We start from the raw sequence: 20,592 nt of genomic DNA, 5'->3' as shown, positions 1-20,592 counted from the left end.
ACAGGCTGATGTGCTTCTTCCATGTGGGCTTTATTGCTTCTGAGATAGATGGCTGCTTGTACATCTTCAAACCTTTAAGACCCCAGACACTATCTCTTTTGATAGCCGGGCACCATCAGCTTTCTTTTTTTTTTTCCGGGTGTTTTATTTTATTTTTTTAAAACATTTTATTAGGGGCTCATACAACTCTTATCACAATCCATACATATACATACATCAATTGTATAAAGCACATCTGTACATTCTTTTCCCTAATCATTTTCAAAGCATTTGCTCTCCACTTAAGCCCTTTGCATCAGGTCCTCTTTTTTTTCCCCTCCATCCCCGCTCCCCCCTCCCTCATGAGCCCTTGATAATTTATAGATTATTATTTTGTTATATCTTGCCCTATCCGGCATCTCCCTTTACCCCCTTCTCTGTTGTCTGTCCCCCAGTGAGGAGGTCACATGTAGATCCTTGTAATCGGTTCCCCTTTTCCAAACCACTCACCCTCTACTCTCCCAGTATTTCTCCTTACCCCCACCATCAGCTTTCTTCGTCACACTTGCTTATGCACCCATTTGTCCTCAGAGATCGTATCACGGAGGTGTGCACCCAATGATATGAATTTTTGTTCTTTGATGCCTGATAACTGATGCCTTCAGAACCACGTGATCACACAGGCTGGTGTGCTTTTTCCATGTGGGCTTTCTTGCTTCTGAGCTAGATGGCTGCTTGTTTATCTTCAAGCCTTTAAGACCCCAGATGCTGTATCTTTTGATAGCTGAGCACCATTAGCTCTCTTCACATTTGCTTATTCACTCGCTTTGTCTTCAGCGGTTGTGTCCGGAGGGTGAGCATCATAGAATGCCAATTATTTTTTTTAAAACACTTTATTGGGGCTCATACAATTCTTATCACAGTTCATACATATACATACATCAATTGTATAAAGCACATTTGTACAGTCTTTGCCCTAATCATTTTTTTCTCCTCTTTTCTTTTTTTACATTTTATTAGGGACTCATACAACTCTTATCACCATCCATACATATACATACATCAATTGTATAAAGCACATCCATACATTCCCTGCCCCAATCATTCTCAAGGCATTTGCTCTCCACTAGAATGCCAATTATTGAAAAGAAAGTATTCATGCATTGAGGGAGTGCTTGAGTAGAGGCCCAATGTCTAAGGCACCTCTTAATGAACCTTTGCTTTTTTGGTTAGCAGCTGAGCATGTTAACCATCACACCTCTCATGGACCTTGAACCCTTAGGAGCACTCCATTCCACATGTCCCACTTGGGCCTCAAACAGAGCTGAAGTTGAATACATTTGAACTTCACTTTCCTTTTTGGTAAATGAGGGGCAATACAATTGTACCTCAGAGGACTTTTGTGAGGCTCAGATGACATAATCAATATGAGAAAACTAGGCATTGTGAAGTCCTCTTTAGTGTCAAGTTATGATTGTTGTCATTCTTGCTCAGGCAGGAAGTGGATGAGGTTAGAGACCCTTGGCTTTCCCTGGGGAAGATTTCTCAACCTTGTCTCCCTTTCCAACTCTCACCCCTGTCAGTCCCTGAGAAGCAAGCACTAGGAGAAGGGAGTAGGGTTCTTCTGGTTTGTAATCTAGTCCTAGCCTGGGAAGATTTATTTCCCCACAGGGGCTCTAATGTGGCTCAATGGGTTTCATAATTCCATAAGGATCTTGGTACCAATGCCTCCCACCCTGGCTGTCTCGGCAGAGGCAGTGGGGAAATGGGAAGTCACGCTAGCTAAACAAATAAGAATGATTAGTTGCATGTGGCCAGCCCCTTGTCGCCTGAGCCGGCCTATTGTGTGCTCCAGCATATGGAGTAATAAAGATGCTGCTGAGAAAAACAACAGCCACTTGTCATCCTTCCCCAGCTCAGGAAATACAGTCGTGCTTTTCCCAGAGAGCCCAGAAGTCCTCTTCCTCAGAGGCACTCCCATCCTTTTCATTTCCTATGTGTCTCGTTGTGTCTGGAAGGAGGGTTTCCAATGTCTTCACCAAGCCCCCCAGACCGCTTGGGCATGACATATAATGCATGTGTAGACTTGGGAGAAGGCTAATTACCTGATCATGTTAAATAGGGATATTAAGCAGGTCCCCTTTGGGAATTTGTAAGCACCCACGTGTGTATTTGCGTGTGAATTAATTTTGCAAAATGTCCCTGTAGCCAAGAGGCATGGAAACTATTACTCCTAATACCCAAACCAAACTCACTGCCATCAACTCAATGCTGACTCACAGTGAACCCCTGTGGAGTTCCAAGACTGTAACTGTTTATAGGGGTAAAAAGTCCCATCTTTATCCCACAGAGCTGCTGGTGATTTTGAACTGCCGACCATGAGGACTGCAGCCCAAGGCATAAACACTCTACCACCAGGACTCACGTTAGGTAAAGTATATTTAGCATTGATTGTGTGCCAGGCACTGAGCTGTATGCTTTATATAGATGATCTAATGGGGACACATTGGACCGCTAGCTTCAATTCAGCAGTCTGAAACTACCAGTTGCTTGGGTTGGATAAGGGGTGGGGGTTGGTTAAGAAGCAGCTTTCTACTCTCATGAAGAGTTATAATCTTGGAAACTCACAAGAGTGGTTCTACCCTATTCCCTAGGGTCTCTGTGAGTCAGAATTGACTACATAGTAGTAACTTTGATTTGAGTTTAGTATTCATAACCATGATTGAGGTAAGTACCAATAATATCTCTATTGTATATATGGAAATTCCCTATAATGTTGGTTAGGGTTAAGTGACTTGCTTAGCTAATGAGGGGCAGAGCCAAGACTTGTACCCAAGTCTAATTCTAAACTCGTTCGTAATTATTTCACAATCTCAAAACTAGACTCTCTGCTGACAGTAATAGTGGATTTGAAGAGCTACTGTCCTGAGACCTGCCACCTGCAGCCCTTAGTTTTCACATGTGGTCTCCAAAAACATTGGCGAGGGATCTGGAACACTTAAGAGAAAACTTAGAGAAATGTGAACTGACTGACTAGGTGCTGTGCAAGGGAAAGAAAAGATCAAGAGTGATCCATGGAGGGGATACAGAAAAGACACGGGAGAACAGAACCTGCTTACGTGTCTGCTTTGGAGTGTGTGGTAATTCCATCCTCCATCACCTCTACAACATCGTCAGGAATTTCTGCATTTCATCCTGACACTTTTGTAGTCATGGGATCCTCATGGGGAAATGGAAGGTGGACGTAATCACATCTAGACTATGTAGCAGTATATTGACAGGGAGCTGCCAGAAGTTCAGGCCGGATTCAGAAGAGGACGTGGAACAAGGGATCTCATTGCTGATGGCAAGTGGATCATGGCTCAAAGCAGAGAATCCCAGAAAGATGTTTACCTGTGTTTCATTGACGAAGCAATGGCATTTAGACTGCGTGAATCACAACAAACTAGAGAGAATAATGGGAATTCCGATCTGGGTAAACAGAACAAGGGCATACTGCATGGTTTAAAATAAAAAAAGGTGTGCACCAGGGAGGATCCTCTCACCATACTTGTTTAATCTATAAGCTGAGTAGATTAGAGAAGCCGGATTACTGTATATGAAGAAGAATGTGGCATCAGGATTGGAGGAAGGCTTATTACCAGTCTGTCATATGCAGATGACACAACCTTGCTGGCTGTAGGTGAGGAGGACTTGAAGCATTTGCTGATGAAGATCAAGGATTGCAGCCTTCAGTATGGATTACAACTCAGTATAAGGAAGACCACAATCCTCACAACTGGACCAATAGGAAACATGATGATCAATGAAGAAAAGGTTGAAATTGTCAAGGATTTTGTCTTGGTTGGAACCCCAATCAATGCTCCAGGAAGCATTGTATTGAAGAGCAAGGTTGTTACTTTGAGGACTAAGGTGCACCTGACTCAAGCCGTGGTATCCTCCATTGCCTCATGTGCATGTGAAAGTTGGACACAGGATAAGGAAGGCCGTAGGAGCATCCATGCATTTGACGTGTGGTGCTGGAGAAGATTGAAAGTACATGGACTGATAAAAGGACAAGCCCGTCTGTATTAGAAGGAAGACCAGAGTGCTCCTCAGAGGCAACGATGGCAAGACTTCACCTTACACTTTGGATGTATGGTCAGGTGAGAACAGTCCCTGGAGAAGGACACCATGTTTGGGAAACTGGAAGGGCAGTGAGAGAGAGGAAGGCCCTCGACGAGATGGACTGACATAGTGACCGTACCCATGGGCTCAGGCATAGGGACAATTGTGAGGATGGTGCAGGACCGTGTCATGTTTTGCTCTGTTGTGCAGAGGACTGCTATGGATCAGAACTGACTCAGTGGCACCTAACAGTAACACTTACACATGCTATCTGTCCTCAGACTGATTTTCAAGGTTAATCTAAATGTGTATGAGGATCCTTGGTGGTTCATGGTATAAGTAATTGGCTGCTAATCAAAAGGTCAGTGGTTTAAATCCTCCCGTCATTCTGCAGGAGAAAATACTTGGCATTCTGTTTCTTTAAACATTTTAGCCTTGGAAATCATTCTACTTTGGGGTCGTTCTACCGTGTCCTAGAGGGTCACTATGAGTCACAATTGATTTGATGGCACCCAACCACACTATATGTATATTTTAATGCATAACTATATATTTATAGTTATGTAATTAAGACAGCATGTGCATGTTGTGTGGCAGCGTTCAAGTATGTGAATTCAAAATGTTTTGATTTATCGACATGTGTTAACATGTTGTGTGCTGTGCAAATGTGCATGAGTGTGAAGACTTGCCCCTGGTGGGTGTCCCAGGTGTGTCTATGAGGCTTGTGGAACATGGTATTTTCCAGAGTGGTCTGCCATGTGTTCTTTTGACAATGTTTGTGGTGGAATGGGCCAGCCCCCCCACCCCCACCACTAATCACAGGTTCGATAGGCGCAATTGTATGGTTGAGATATATAAAGATTATAATAAAGTCATAGAGAGCATGAGAGATAAAAGAGAGATTGAAATAATGGAGTCAGACACATTTCACAGTAGCATGCTCACTTCAGCCCTGCTTGGTGGTCCATGTGGAGAGAGGGGGAGAGGAAGGAGGACAGGGGAAAGGGAACCAGACAGGAGAGGAAGGGAAGCTGACCAGAGGCCAAGGGAGGGGAGCCTGAGAGAGAGCTCTTCATTGCTAACCCAGGCCTATACACCTTCGGGGGACTGCAAGCCCACTAACTACAGGTAAAGACATACGTCACAGGAAGGTGTTGCACTATAGGTTATACAGCAATGAGGGGGGGGACGACAATCTGGAGATATACACACAATAGGAAGAGGAGGGATTGGGGCACACATGTGACAAGAAGGGCAGATCCTAGATTCAGGGTGGCGGCCTAACTGTGGATGTCACTGAGCCGGTTTGACCTGTTCTCTGGATCTCCATAGAAACCATTATCAGTAGGATATAAACCCCACCTACAGGAGCCAAGCTAATGGTCGCAAGCCTTTAGGGAGAAGTAGTCCATTCCCCTTAACAGCAGGGAGCAGGCCCTAACAGTCCAGACAGTTGTCTGGCAACTGACTGCCTTCAGGGAGGACAATCATTTACCATTAGCTGCAAGCAGTGTCCTAAGTCTTAACATATTTTGGGGAGATGACTTGGGAGAAATCTTTCTGTTTTCCACAAATGTTGAGACACTTCCCGTTGTGAGGTAGGATCTCTTTCCCTCTCTTTGAATATGGACAGAACTTTGTGAAGGTCTCAACCAAGACAGTGTGGTAGGAATGCTGCTATGTGAATTCTCATGGTAGGTCATTCAAAAAGGTCATGCACTTGGATCACTTCTGCAATTCTCACTCTTGGAAATGTGCCAGGAAGCCACTTCTTGGAGAGGTCCCTTGCTGGCATCCTGGTTAGCAGCACTGGGAAGGTCCTGATAGACAGTGCTATCTGTGTGAGTGAGCATCTCGCCTTGCTGAGCCACCCAGGCGTCAGTGCATGGAGCAGAGGTGATTCTTCCACGCCCAGCTTTGCCCAAATTGTTAAATAAATGACTTTCGTTTTAAACCCCCAAGGTCTGGGAGGCTTTGTTGTGCAGTAATAGATAGCCAGAATGGGGCTGTGGCTGCGTCTATCCTGTGTATGTACAGTATTCCTATGATTCAATGTCTCTGTGGGTGCCAGTAGGCGGGGCAATTATGTCAATGCTCATGAATAGGTGTGTGGTTGAAGGTGCTTCTGGAGGCAGAATCGTGGTTCTTGGCGTTCTGCTTTGGTCTCAGATGGATGCTGTTTGGTGAGAGCTCTTTGAAATTTTGTCTTCTCTATATCTTCTTTTGAGTGTTTTCCTATTGATTCAGAAAGGCCTGTTTTGCTGAGAGTAAATGCAGCTTATATTTACATGTCTGCTTTTGCTCCAAGCCCCCTGGAGCTGCTGAGGACTTCCAGCAGGGGGGAGGCTGCCAATGGCTCCCCTGTGTCCCTTTCACAGAGGCAAAACCGGTTTTTTCTTTTTGCTGCTGAGGCCTTAGAAAATGAACCAGACAGAGCAGTCATTAGGGCCGTGAGGTCTCTTGGGGATGGGGATGATTAAAATCCCTCCCCCTCCCCATGTTTTTATACATTTTCACATGTCATAGCGAACATTTCATAGTTTAACCGTTTCATACTATTAAGAATAATTGTGCAATCATCACCACAATCAATTTCAGAACCTTTTCTCCTTTCTTGTACCCACTGTCATTTGCTCCCCATTTCCCTCCCACCCCTGTTGTGCCCCTGGGTAATTATTACTGTTACTGTCTCCATAGATTTACCAAGCCTGAATTTCATATACAAAATCATACTGAGGCTTACAATTCTTGACTGCATCAAGGAAGTGGCTGCAAATGGGGTAGGTGCTGCTAGTAGGTTCAAATGTGCTTGTGTCCTAGGCTAGAGCTCTCTGGTCTCTTCCCTGCCTTGGCTACGGACGTTCGTGCCATCCGAAGCTGGTACCAGTGTGGGGCGTGGGGTGGGTGTCCTGGCTCTGAAGATGGCCAGTTGCTCTTGGTTTCTTCTGTAGTGTCCTTCAGCTTCTTGTTCTTTCCATGTTGGTGACCAGACTTTGCTTTTCTGGCACTGTGAGGCCACGGACGCACCATCAGACACATTTTTCCATAGCCACGGATCCCTGGTGACGCAGTGGCCACACATTCGGCTGTAAATGTAAAGTCAGCAGCTTGAAACCACCAGCTAGCTCTGCAGAAGAAAGACAGGGCTTCCTACTCCCATACAGAGCTACCGTCTCATAAACTCACAGGGGGCTGTTCTACCCTGCCCTGTAGGGGAGCTGTGATTCAGAATCGACTCGACGGCAGTGAAGAAATATTCTATCCTTTGAGTGGTCCAATACACTAGCCACATATGGCGACTGGCCACTTAAAATATGGCTAGTGAGGCTAGGAAATGGAATTTAAATTTTATTTAATTCTAATGAGTTTAAATTTAAACAGTTTCACATGCCTGTTGTCTCCCATATTGCATAGCACAGCTTTGGAGAGCTCAGAGAGAAAACCATTTGTTACATTCTGTAAAATGAGAATCAAATCTGCCCTACCTCAAAGGGACGTTTGGAGCCAATGAGATGATGAAAGAACTTCATTCATATGAGATCTGGAAAGAAAGATAGCAGTGTGAACAGGCCGCCTTGTTCTTTTTTTAAAACTATTTCTTTAAAAATATTTATGTCAGACGGTCCTTGCTAGATGAGCTTGATTTATTTACATTTCTGTGCCTCTCATTTAATCCTGAGCACTTCTCAGGCAAGACCCTGGTGGGCAGTTTCACAGTTGGGTCCCCATAGCCAATGGCTGGCATGTAGCTGGATGTCATGTCATGCTGGAGTAAATGTCCAGAGTCCAGATCATCAATGCCTGATAGGGGGATCTGGCCTATGTGATAAAAACGGTAAGGGTCCTGGTGGCTCTATGCTTAAGCTCTCAGCAGCTAATTGAAAGGTGGATACTTTGAACCCAGCAGCTACTCCGTGGGAGAACAATGTGTAATTAATGTCTTTCTGTAAAAATTTCAGCCTTGGAAGCCCTATGGGGCAGTTCTATCCTGTCCTATAGGATTTAAAAAAAATAGGATTGTTATAAGTCAGAATCAACTCCTTATAGGGAAAACTGGGTGGGCAGAGGAGACAGGACAATATGATGGCGGAGACAGCAAGTTCTCCTGCTCACTCAACATTCTAGACCCACTCCGAGAAAACAGGAAGCCAATTCCTGATCCTGGGAATGCTTTCCCATGATAGGAGATCAGGTTTGTGGGAGGTGAATTGAGAAAGGCTTGATCAGAGGAGAAACAATCTATTAAACACATGATGCTTGTTAACAAAGGTTAGATTGATCATATAAATTTCTGCCTAGCCCAGGCTCGGAGGTGGATGCTATGGTTTCTTTTGATTTGATTGATGGTGGCTGTGTTGAAGGTAATTTCTCCCACTTTCTACCCTTCCAAGCACCTGTTCTTCTGGGGAGCGAAAAGGGAAGCTAGAAGCTCCTAATAAGGCTATAAGGAAGAGAGAGCTTTTTAGCTGTGAACCTGTTAGATACATATATTTTTGCTGAATTACAAGAGTAATATAGGAGAGGAGAGTATAAGCTCCTATGATCCTGCTGGCCACTCTTCACGTGATTCTTTTTGCTTGGGGGCCACGTAGGTAGAGGCTGTCTGCTTAGCCTGGCTCACCAGACGAGTTCACAGCTAGTTCTTCTGAGGTTGTTTTCAGTCAGGCTTTTTCAAGGCTTGGGTATGGATGTGTAAGATACCCCTTTCCTTACTTGCCTGAGCTGGTTAGATTTGTCCCAGGCCAGACCCTTGTGGGTGCTGCCAGCTGAGTCCAGCTGGACTTTCTTCTTGGCCCATGTGTGGATTTATTCCTGAAAGGTGAGCTTATCCCATTTTAAACATCTTACACTTACAGCACTTTATTAGCATTTTTTATCAGGTGGCAGCTTCTGTCGTGTTAAATCTTTGCTGACCATTTTTTATCTGGCCCAGACTTTTCCTGGGCCCAGCTAATTTGGCTGCTGTCCTTCGTGTTCCTCGCGACAGCCAGTGTACCCAGGGAGGTGTCCTTTGCAGGCTTTTCTCATAAACTAGCACTTCACATTCAACTGTTGTCCAGGGGCTTATTCTGAGCCTGTTCTCCCTCCCGAGGCCACCAACCAAGGTCTGCTCAGTGACCATGAAATCAATTTCCCACCTGCTTGAAGTAAACATAAAGAAGTGAACAGATTGTTAGATACTCTGTATCCTACTTTTAAAGGGAAATAAACAATAAACACCAGTGATTGGCAGATTGTTCTTGGGGACTATCTGCTATTTCAAGGAGACAGGTGCTTATTTGCATTAACCAGTTCTCCACTCAATGACCAGGAATCACTGTTTTGGGGCTCTGATCTTAGAGTCTGAGAGAGGAGCCTATTTTACTAGCTAGGTTAAGTATGACCAGGCGAGGGTGAGACCTAACAAAGTGGCATAGTAGAGAGAACAAGACGTTGAGGGCACTCAAAATCAGCCAGGATTTTTTTACTTCAGGTCTACCACTTCCTGAACCTCAGCTTTCCAGCTATAAGGGCGACAGTTCTGATTTTAGGACGCTGTCGCGAGACATAGGTATATATAACAACAGCTATTTGGTGGCAGAGCAGATTTTGAATTGCAGGTGATTTTATTTTTAAGATAATTGGTCGTTGTCAAAAACTCACAAATAACAAGGAATTACAGTGGGTGCCTTCCAGGTGGCCTATTTTGCATGAATTTTCAGAAGGCTATTTACTGCTTCAGATTCAGCATCTACCCCCATCTGAGTTACCACAGCTTGATTTAATTTCGTTCTCCCACCCCCTTTGTTTTTCTTTGTTCCGGAGGATTTTTACGCTAGAAAGAAATTAGGCTGCTGGAAAATCACACGATAGACGTCCACTTTGATCCTGGCTAGACCAAAGCTAAATCGGGTGTCTTTTCAAGCGTCTCTAACGCAAGCGGAGGGGCCCAGGGTGAAATTAGGAGCTGTGCGCGGATGAGGGACGCCGGCGGCCCGGGGCTCGGCCGCAGTAGCAGAGGCGGAGCCGGCCACTCCACGTGCGCGCGCCGGGCGGCTTGCGGTTGGGCGAGGCGGCCGCCGCCGTAAACAGCCGCGCGCGCACGCACCCGACGGCCGCCGCCGCCGTAAATAGCCGCGCGCGCACGCACCCGACGGCCGCCGCCGCGTCTGCGCACGAGGAGCTGGGTGCCGCCGCGGCCGCCTGGAATTGTGGGGGTTGTGTCTGCCCCTCGGCTGCCGCGCGGGAAGCCGAAGGTAGGGGCGGTGAGGGCCGCCCGGCCCTGGAGCTGGGCTGCGGGTTCTGGCCGCTGCCCGGGGCCTCCTTCGGCCAGCGGCCTCGGCGCCTTCCCAGTAGTGTTCCGGGGGGTCCCCCACTCCCGGTGGGAGGAGTGGGCCCTGGGCTTCCTGGTCCAACCCACGGGCCGCCGTCGCTACCATTCTCGCGCACGCTGCCTTTCGTGACCCTCTTCCGTGTCAGGACGTGAGGTCGTGGGGGCTGAGCCTGGCTTCTGGTGCCGCGTCTGTTGTAGTTTTCTTCCCCGTAACCTACTGCCGTCCTCAGCGTTTCTCCAAGCGTCCGTGTCTGCCCTCCCTCCATTCACCATATGGAATTGGGTCCCTTTTAACAGCAGCCCCGCCTTTCACGGACGACCCTGTAGTAGAGCGTACAGACTTTGCTGTGTCCCAAGTCACCTAAGGAGTTTGTTCATGGCCCTGGGATTACTATAAGGTGGGGCGACCGGCAAAGCTCGGTGGTTCTGATTCAGGCAGTTTAGGAATCCTCACTTTGACCATCTCCGAGGGAAGGGATCAGAACTACCCAGCACACGAAAGGCCAGTGGGCTGCTTTGCACTGTGGGAGGTGGTGACACCTTAGGGAGAAACGCATTGATAAACCCATATGTAAGCTCGGATTTCTAACAAATATTTAAAAGAGCCCAGCTGGCTTTCTTGTCGCCATAAAAACAAAACCACTAACAGCTGTGGGGGAGAGTTAACTAGGTAGCTGATCAGGGGAGAACAAAACCTCATGTAAAGAGAAGAAACTGATACGTTTACAAACACGAACTGTTTTGACAGTGTGAAAAATGTCTTTTTGTGTGTGTTTGTGTCGTCTTCACTCTCACCCACCCGTGTGTTTTCTGATAAAAGTATAGCAAAACACAAGGATTGGCTAGGATTTTGGTGGCTCCAGGGCATGATGTTCGGATTGATGTTTGTACAGCATGGGTCAGGATTGTGCCCGTGGCTTCATTCGACAACATAGCCCCAGAGTTATGATGCTGTTGCACACCAAACTTTTCAAGCTGCCCTTGAGAGCGTTTAATCTGCTCATTGATAACCTGATAAAATTGGCAATGGGAATCATTTGCTGCCCCCATTTTGCCAATGATGGGAATGGTAAATACGTTAGTAGGGATGTGTGGTAGCTACAGAATCACAAGTTGCCTGGTGCTGTAGGTTGAGTCCACCTTTCATCTCCTTCCTTACTCTCCTCTGGAGACCAAGCCTCTGTGGAGGCCAACTTTGAACCTTGGTGTGGTGTGTTTGATTGACAGGGGAAAGGCAACAAAATGTATTTTAAAATGAACAGATAGCCCAGAACTTCATCTCCCAAACATCTCTAGAATGGAGTGTGTAAGTAGGTGTAGGGGTTGAGGGCAGTGGCATCATCTAAGTAAAATGGTCACCATCCAAAGCAGTTCTGAAAATCTACCTAGGTAGGAAATGATCTCCACAGAGACCTTGGGGATTAAAAAAAGCTTACAGTTTGATTTCCTTTTCAGTAAGTTGAAATCTTAGAGGGGGGCATAGAGCATCCCATGGATTCTAAGCATTATCAGGAAGGTAGCTCTGGAATTTGGCATGAGCTATGCCACTAATTCCGTGGGTGCCAATGAATGAACCTTTCCCAGATTACCCTGGTTTTGTAGGTTTGCTTGCCACCAGGAGTCACTGTATTGTTCTTGGTTTTGTACACATACGCACATCTCTTGCTTAAATTGAATTCCGTTTCATCTTGGGCATAAACACATTCGGTTTTAAGAAGAGCAGTGTGCTTCCTTTAGATTTAGAGACCGTGCTTAGCAAGATGGCCTTGTACCACAGCTTTCCATACGGATTTCACCATTTAGAAGTCCCCTTCCCCCCAGCCTCACAGGCTCTTCCAAACCCACAGCCATGGAGTGCATTCTGACTCATAGTCACAGTATAGGACAGGGACTATTTAGTGGGGTATCTGAGACTAAATCTTTATGGGAGCAGCCAACTTCATTTTTCCTGTGAGCAGCTGGGTTTGAACTATTGACCTCGTGGTTAGGAACCCAATACTTAACCCACTGCAGCACCAAGGAGCCTTCAAAGGCTCACAGGAAAAGTTAACATTTAAAAAAATGTGTTTTCCTCTGTAAATTTTATTTTGCTGTTGGTAGGCACAGCAAATATGCACAGCAAAACTTTTAACAGTTTCTATGTATACAGTGTGGTGACACAGATTCCATTTTTCGAGTTGTACAGTCATTCTCACCTTTAAAAAATATCATTTTATTGGGGCTCTACAGCTCTTAAAACAATCCATACATCAATTGTATCAAGCACATTTGTACATGTGTTGCCATGTACATAAGTTGTACATGTTGCCATTTAAAAAATTTTTAAGTTTTCACTATAGTACAAAATAACCTGTTAAGCAGTAAACATATTTTTTAGTTTGTGGAAAAATTTCATTATCTCTTTTTAAAATCATTTTATTGGGGGCTCATACAACTCTTATCACAATCCACACATCCATTGTGTTAAGCACATTTGTACATATGTTGCCATCATTCTCAAAATATTTTCTTACTATTTAAGCCCTTAATGTCAACTCATTTTTTTCCTTTCCCTTCCTTACGAACCCTTGCTAATTTATAAATTATTATTATTTTGTCATGTCTTACACTGTCTGATGTCTCCCTTCACCCACTTTTCTGTCGTTCATCCCCCAGGGAGGGGGTTATATGTTGTGATCGATTCCTTCTTTCTATCCCACTTTCCCCTTAACCTCTTGGTATCGCTACTCTTATTGGTCCTGATGGGCTTTGGGTCTCCACTCTGCACTCCCTCTGACTCACAATGTTATGATTTTTTGTTCTTTGATGCCTGATACCTGATCCCATCGACACCTTGTGATCACACAGGCTCTCACCCTTGGTTTTTTTTTAATGTTTCTCCCTCATGCACATAAACTCAGTGCCCCCTGAGGTTCCTATCCGATCTTAGGAGTTGCTGTTGTCAATTTGATCCCACATTGAAAGTTCTTAAGAGAGCTGAAGACCTCTTTTTACCAGCTAAGCCAAACTATTGTTTGGTTTTAAAGATGACTTCTGGGAAAAGTTCCTAGATTAAAAGATGGCAGTAAAAAAAAAATTGGCAAAACATCAAAAATTTCCACATGCATATTTCACTGACTTTGATGACATTCCCCGCCTTGTGCCACCGTTATTGCTCCCCTTTCCCTAATGATGTCTCTGCCATTAACATGAACTTGTGCTCCTTAAGCAAAAGTGCTCCCTGTCCTCCCACTCATCCCTGGTAACCACTGTTAATTTGGGGTTTTTATATATTTTCTTATTTTGTAAGAGTGATATCCCATAGCATTTGTCTCTTTGCAGCAGATTTATTTTGCTCGGTATGATGTTTTCAAGTTTCTTTGATGTTGTCATATACATCAGGACTTCATTTCTCTTTATGGTTGAGTAATATTCCATGTTATATGTATACTCCTTTTTATTCGTTCACTCACTCATTCATCTGTTGATGGATATTTGGTTGTTTTAGCTATTTGTGAAAAGTTTTAGTTATTATGAATATTGGTGTGCAGTTAAAAAAATTTGTTTAAACATTCTATTGAGGGCTTTTACAGATCTTGAAACAATCCATACATCAATTGTATCAAGCACATTTGGGTGTACAGGTTTTTGTTTGCATTTCTCCTTTTCTTCTTTTGGATTTAAGTCTAGGGTTGAGATTTTAGGTCATACAGTTCTGTGATCAACTTTCTGAGAAGTTGCCAAACTATTTTCCACATTGGCTATTTTTTTTTTAACCTTTCCTCATCAATGGATGAGGATTTTATCTTGTTACAATTCCACCAGCACCTGTTTCCTGTTTTGTTTTTTATATCTTTGTGATTCCAATGAGAATGAGATGGTGTCTCATTGTGGTTTTGCAGCTCCCTAATGGCTAGTGAGGGAGCCCTGGTGGGGCAGTTGTTTAAGTTTGGGATTTGCTAACCAAAAGACTGGTGGTTTGAACACATCATATGCATCACAGCCAAAGAAAGATGGAGCAGTCTATTTCTGTACAGGATTTACAGGCTTGAAAACCCTATAGAGCAGTTCAGTTCTTTTTTGCCTTTTAGGGTCACTATGAGTGGAATTAACTCTTTTTTTTGTTTGTTTAATGGTTAATGAAGGAGCCCTGATGGTGCAGTGGTTATTAGCATCCAGCTGCTAACTGAAAGGTCAGTGGTTCGAACTCACCAGCAGTGCCCACTAGGAAAAATGTGGTGGTCTGCTTCTAAAGATGTATAGCCTTGGAGATCCTGTGGGGCAGCTCTACCCAGCCCTTTAGGGTCACAATGAGTTGGAATCCATTTCATGGCAGTGGCTTTGGAGTGGCTGATAACATTAAGAATCTTCTCATGTGCTTATTGGTCATTTGGGTATCCCCTGGTGACATGCATGTTTAGGTTATTTGTCCATTTTAAAAATGGAGTTTTTTGTCTTTTTGTTAATTTGCACGTTAAAAATATATAGAAGATACTAGACCTTTATTGGCCGTATTCTCATAGGGACATTTTAAAACTATGTAAGTTTCATTAACAGATGGTACAAAGTTGTGTGTGTGTGTGTGTGTGTGTGTGTGTGTTTCAATTCAAATGAAGCATTATTAGGTCTCTCTCTCCGGTTAGATTTCAACCTCAGTCCTTGGCTCCACGCGAGAAAGATTTCACGCCGAAGCCGGGCTCGTGATCCAAGTGAATTTAATGAGAGTTAAAAGAAGCATCAGGTTTTACGCGGCACCCATAGGATTCCTTTGACCATGCGGCCTGGCAGAGACTGCTCCGGGACACGCAAGGATCTCTCCCCTCCCACAAAGATGACCAGACTGCACAAGCAAGCCAAGACCCTCTCTCTCCCTTCCGGTCCCTGCCTTTTCAAGGGTTCCCAGGGGAGGTGTGGTGAACGACCCCAGGTCGATCCCATTGGCTGAATTGCAATCACCTGGCCCAGGTAGGCTGCTCCAGGTGTAACGCCCATCCGACAGCTTTGTCCTACGCTGGCTCTCCTGGGCATGCGTAAATGGACTTCCCAATTCCCTAGGCTAAGCTACCTAAGAACATCTTGGTAACCTGAATTGTCTTTAGATGAATTTCGCAGTTCTTAGGAAGTGGACATAACAGATTTTTGGTGTTTGATGAACATTAGTTCTGATTCTGAGTTTACCACAGAGTAACCATATGACCTTGGGAATTTGCTTCTCTTTTTAGACTCAGTTTTTGCACCACAAAAATAGGGCTGATAATTCTCTGAAGAGTGGTTAAGTAAGGCAATACATGTGAACGCTCTTGGAACATAGTTGGAATGCAATAAATGTTTGTTTTTCCCCTCAAAGAAGGAAGATTTGCTATTAATGAGAATATAAAAAGCAATGACCATCTCTAAAGTTTAAAGCTGTACATTTTCCCCAAGTAGGTGGGTGGCTTCCAGTGGTCGAATATGTGAGTATGTGGACTTCCTTATCCTGCCTCCTGTCTTTTTCTCCATTCGTTCCTCATCCTTTCCTAAGTGACACTGTTCTGCCTGCCTGTCTATTGGAGTAAGCCTCTTTTGAAGAGCGCTAATCTGAACACTTTTACAATGCCAGCCCCTTAGTTGTGCATTCCTAGGGATTTTTCCTGGGGCTACAGCTGGTGCTTAGATCACGCTCTGTAGCACAGGCCTCTGTAACTCCTGGATTTGGTGTCAATTTGGAGACCCGTCCTTGTGGAGCTAATCTCTCTTTCTTAGTGAGATGAATATTTTATCCTTCTCCCAGTCTGCCTTAAGCTGCAAGCCTTAGAGAGCTCCGTATTTTAATTGTATGTGGTCTAAAGAGGGAATATCCTGCCCTTCTCTTCATTTACTTTAGTCAAAGCTTCATTGTTGAGTAGGGGAGGAGGAGAATAGCTTGTTGCCATTCCAGTGGGCCTGTGGGTAACCCCCTGGTTCCTAAAATCAACAATAACCGAGTTTGTCTTGGTAACAAAAGTTTTCCTGCTAAAGGTTTAAGCTGCTCAGGACACCTGTGGAAAACCTCATGGAATTTTCCTGAAAAATACTTGGTTTGTGAGGAGTTTACACCTGGCTTCCTCTCTTGTGTAACTTCCTACCCTGGTAACATCAAGAATCCAATAATAAGCGATCCAGGCTTAACTTTGTACGAGCCAGCTCTGGGTAGTTCATAAACAAGGGCACAGTTGGCTGTGCCGGTCCTCTTGTCCTCCAAGTCCTGCCCTGAGCCGGATGTGTAACATGCTGAAAAGGAAGTGGCATATGCACTGTATGGAAAACATTCCATTCCTTGACAGAGGTCAGGGGCAGAGATTTGTCAGTCCAAGGCTGAGCAAATGGCAGCTGCTCATCTGGTCTCATAAATGCCGCGAAGCCATGACCGCCACCATGTTTTTGGTGTGACCTCATTTGTGAAACGGGAATGTCTTTGTCCTTCTCTCCCATGAGAATCATGAACAGCCATTTTGGTTTGCCTATTAGGACAGAGTAGCTCCTCACACATGAGCCTTTCAGTGCCCAAACCAAGAGAGTTCAGGGCAAACCAGGACCAAGTTGGTCACCCGACCCATGAGCTTTGTGCAAGCTAATGAAGGTGCTGTCCTTATAGAAACCAGGTCAGCCCTTTAGTTATCTAATCAAGTTAATCACTAGCCTTTTTAGACATTTCCACTTCCTCCATTCCCCTCTTCCCACCCTTCATGAAATTTTATTACCACAGATATATTTATTAATTATGTATTTATTAATTCTTTTAGGAAGGCCATAAGCGATTGTGAAATGTTTTCCCCCTTCTTAAGAATCCATTTTTACCCCCTTGGGGGTGCTATTGCTTCCATTGAGAATGCATGATCTAATCTTATTATCTCTCAGATATGGTCATCAGGCCTTGTTTTCTATTTAGAAGATACAGCTTTTCAATGCTTCAAACACCAAACTAGTATATGCAGGGATATAAGATCTCATAAAGCCCTCACACCAACTCTGTAAGATAGTATTATCCCCAATTTACGCATGAAAAAACTGAGTTCAGTGAGATGAAGCCATTTGACCTAGGTCCAGATGGTTGGTACACCCATGATTTACACTTTGCACCGTGCTGCCCCTCCCCTCCATGAGTTGGCACTAGAACACTTGCCTTTTCCACCTTTTCTCTAGGCCCTCCGAGTGCCAGGCCCCGTGTAAGATGTTGGGGCACACTAACGGGAAAAGGATAGTCCTGTTGTTGAGGTGCTCACTGAGTTGTTTTTCCAGGGTGGGGATGCTATAGGGCCAGTGTTTTTGTCACCTTCTCTGGGTTGGGCCCATGTGAGGAGATTGGCTATATTTCATGGATTTATTTATCAATCATTTTATTAGGGGCTGATACCACTCTTATCACAATCCATACATACATCAATTGTGTAAAGCACATCTGTACATTCATTGCCCTCATCATTCTCAAAACATTTGCTCTCCACTTAAGCCACTGGCATTAGGTCCTCATTTTTTCCCTTCCCTCCCCGTGCCCCACTCCCTAATAAACACTCGATCATTTATAAATTATTATTTTGTCATATCTTGCCCTGTCCGACATTTCCCTTCACCTACTTTTCAGTTGTCCATCCCCCAGGGAGGAGGTCACATGTAGATCCTTGTAATCGTTCCCTCTTTCCAACCCACTCTCCCTCTACCCAACCCACTCTCCCTCTACCCTCCCAGTATTGCCACCACACTACTGGTCCTGAAGGTATCATCCGCCCTGGATTCCCTGTGTTTCCAGTTCCTATCTGTACCAGTGTACATCCTCTGGTCTAGCCAGACTTGCAAGATAGAAGAATTCAGATCATGATAGTGGGGGGTGGGGTGGGGAGGAAGCATTTAGGAACTAGAGAAAAGTTGTATTTTTCATCGGTGCTACATTACACCTTAACTGGCTCATCTCCTTACCTAGATCCCTCTTCAAAGGATCTCCAGTGGCTGACAGATGGGCTTTGGGTCTCCACCCCATACTCCCCCCTCAACTTATTCACTATGATAAGATTTTTTGTTCTGATGATGCCTGATACCTGATCTCTTCAACACCTCGTGATTGCCACCTCGTGATCGCACAAGCTGGTGTGCTTCTTCCATGTGGGCTTTGTTGCTTCTGAGCTAGATGGCAGCTTGTTTACCTTCAAGCCTTTAAGACCCCAGATGCTATATCTTTTGATAGCCAGTCACCATCAGCCCTCTTCACCACATTTGCTTATTCACTCGCTTTGTCTTCAGCGGTTGTGTCAGGAAGGTGAGCATCATAGAATGCCAGTTTAATGGAAGAAAGTATTCTTGCATTGAGGGAGTACTTGAGTGGAGGCCCAGTGTCCTTCTGCTACCTTAATACTAAACCTATAAATACAGGCACATAGATATTTCCCCATCCTCATATATAAATGTATTTGCATATGCACATGTCTTTACCTAGACCTCTATAAATGCCCTTTGCCTCCCAGCTCTTTCCTCTATTTCCCTTGACTTTCCTCTTGTTCCAGTATCATGCTCAGTCCCAACCTGGGTTTCAGCAATTACCCTTGATCATACCCAACCAGGCCTCCCACACCCACTTCACCAACAATTTGGATCACTTGTTGTTCCCTTGTCCCTGGGTTTGTTAACACGACATCCTTTCCCCCCACCTCCCTCTATCCCATGCTCCCCCGGAACTGTCCGTCCCGTTGTTTTCTCCTCCAGATTGTTCATTCAGCCTGTGTTATTTAGACAGACCTGCGGAGATAATATCATGCACAAAAACAAGACAGAGCAAAACCAAGCAACAATATACAACAAAACAAACCTCTGACAAAGAACAAAATACAACACATCAAGAAAGAAAAGCTTGTAGTTAGTTCAAGGATCGTTTGTTGGCTCTTAGGAGTGTTTTCCAGTCCAGTCTGTTGGGGCACCACGTCCTGGCCCCAAAGTCCACTTTCAGCATTCCCTGGGGACCTTGCCACTCCATTCCCTTGCTGTTCCGCTGCACTCCCCCGGTGCTTTGCCTCGGTGCGGTGGGATCAGATCGGGTGCAATTCCCACACTGTGTCTCTGGTTCTGTCCCCCTCAGGGCCATGGGTCAGTGAGGAACGTCATGTCTCATAGGGGGCAGGCCATGTGGTCCTATCTGTGGACTGGTTGCTCTAATTGGGGTCATCGTCCTCAAGGCCTGGTGGACCAGGTTGTTCTCCACTCTCTCCTACTCCCCCTTCATCTGCTTCCGTGTGCTCTGATCAGATATGTTCCAACCAGTTCAATTTTCTAACCTGCTTTGTGCTTTTTCTCAGCAATGGATCATGTGACCCACAAGATAAACCCAACGGGTGTGTGCAGCAGGCCTGTTAAATCCTTGGGCCGTACGATCTTTATGAGCCCAGGGATTAGTAAGAATGGCATTTCTACTTTGCTTATTGATATCCCTAATAATTTAGAGCAGAAGTTGTTTGTCTCTTTCTGAAGTGACTCCAGATTGTCTGCGTTAATGCCTGATGCTGTGAAGAGAGTCAGAAGAATTTGACTGTGGGTGAAAGTGGAGGTGGGCGTGGGAGGGAGGATTTTTACTTGGTCTCCTCTAAAGGGACTGGAATTGAGTTTATGCTGTATAGTTTTTATTTTCCTCAAACCTTAGACTGTGGAGATGTTCCATTTGCCATCTGCTTCTCTGGTGCCTCTTGGGCCTTTCCTTTCATTGCTGAACCTGCCGTTGGCCCACGTATTCCCTAACTGCCTGTTGGAATCTTTGGGTAGTGTCTGATGTGTAGCTCATGTCGTATTTCACATCCACAGAGAAACTAGGAAGGTGGGTTTCTAAGATTGGGTCAATCTCTTAGTGGTAACTGGAGAAGTTCCTGATTATGCCTTTTTATTATCACTTCTTATCGTAAGCAGAGGAACATCTCAGTAGTTTGTGAACTGATCTTCAGTTCTAGCCACTTTTCTCCACATTCTCTGTTCCTCCCACTTGTGATGGGGAGGCGTTCTAGAAACTGGGAAACAAGCCTGAAATACAGCCCAAAGGTCTGGTGAGGAAGGCTGATGCCAGTGGACTTTTAAATGGACTTTTCTTTACCTCTGGGAGTAGTGCTGTGCTTAAACGTCTCTCATTTCTGTGTAACTCCCAAGGAGGCAGCAGCTGTCTGACCAAATTCTAGAAAACTAACAGGCCTCAGTCCAGTGGAAGTACTGTAAAGTAGGACAATCAA

General features: G+C 44.9%; 1 protein-coding gene across 1 annotated transcript in view; it reads left to right on the top strand.

Annotated features, from left to right (window-relative positions):
* Positions 1 to 10,169: 10,169 nt before the first annotated feature.
* SIL1 (SIL1 nucleotide exchange factor) overlaps positions 10,170 to 20,592 on the top strand; it is a 333,043-nt gene continuing 322,620 nt past the window's right edge. Inside the window, exon 1 of the mRNA XM_075541628.1 lies at positions 10,170 to 10,322. The gene's annotated coding sequence lies outside the window, so the exon portion shown is untranslated. The remainder of the gene's footprint in view (positions 10,323 to 20,592) is intronic.

Source organism: Tenrec ecaudatus, chromosome 2, assembly GCF_050624435.1.
Source record: "Tenrec ecaudatus isolate mTenEca1 chromosome 2, mTenEca1.hap1, whole genome shotgun sequence".
In the NCBI taxonomy this organism is placed as follows: Eukaryota; Metazoa; Chordata; class Mammalia; order Afrosoricida; family Tenrecidae; genus Tenrec; species Tenrec ecaudatus.
The sequence above is the reverse complement of the archived record's forward strand: the minus strand, read 5'-3'. Positions and strand labels throughout refer to the sequence as shown.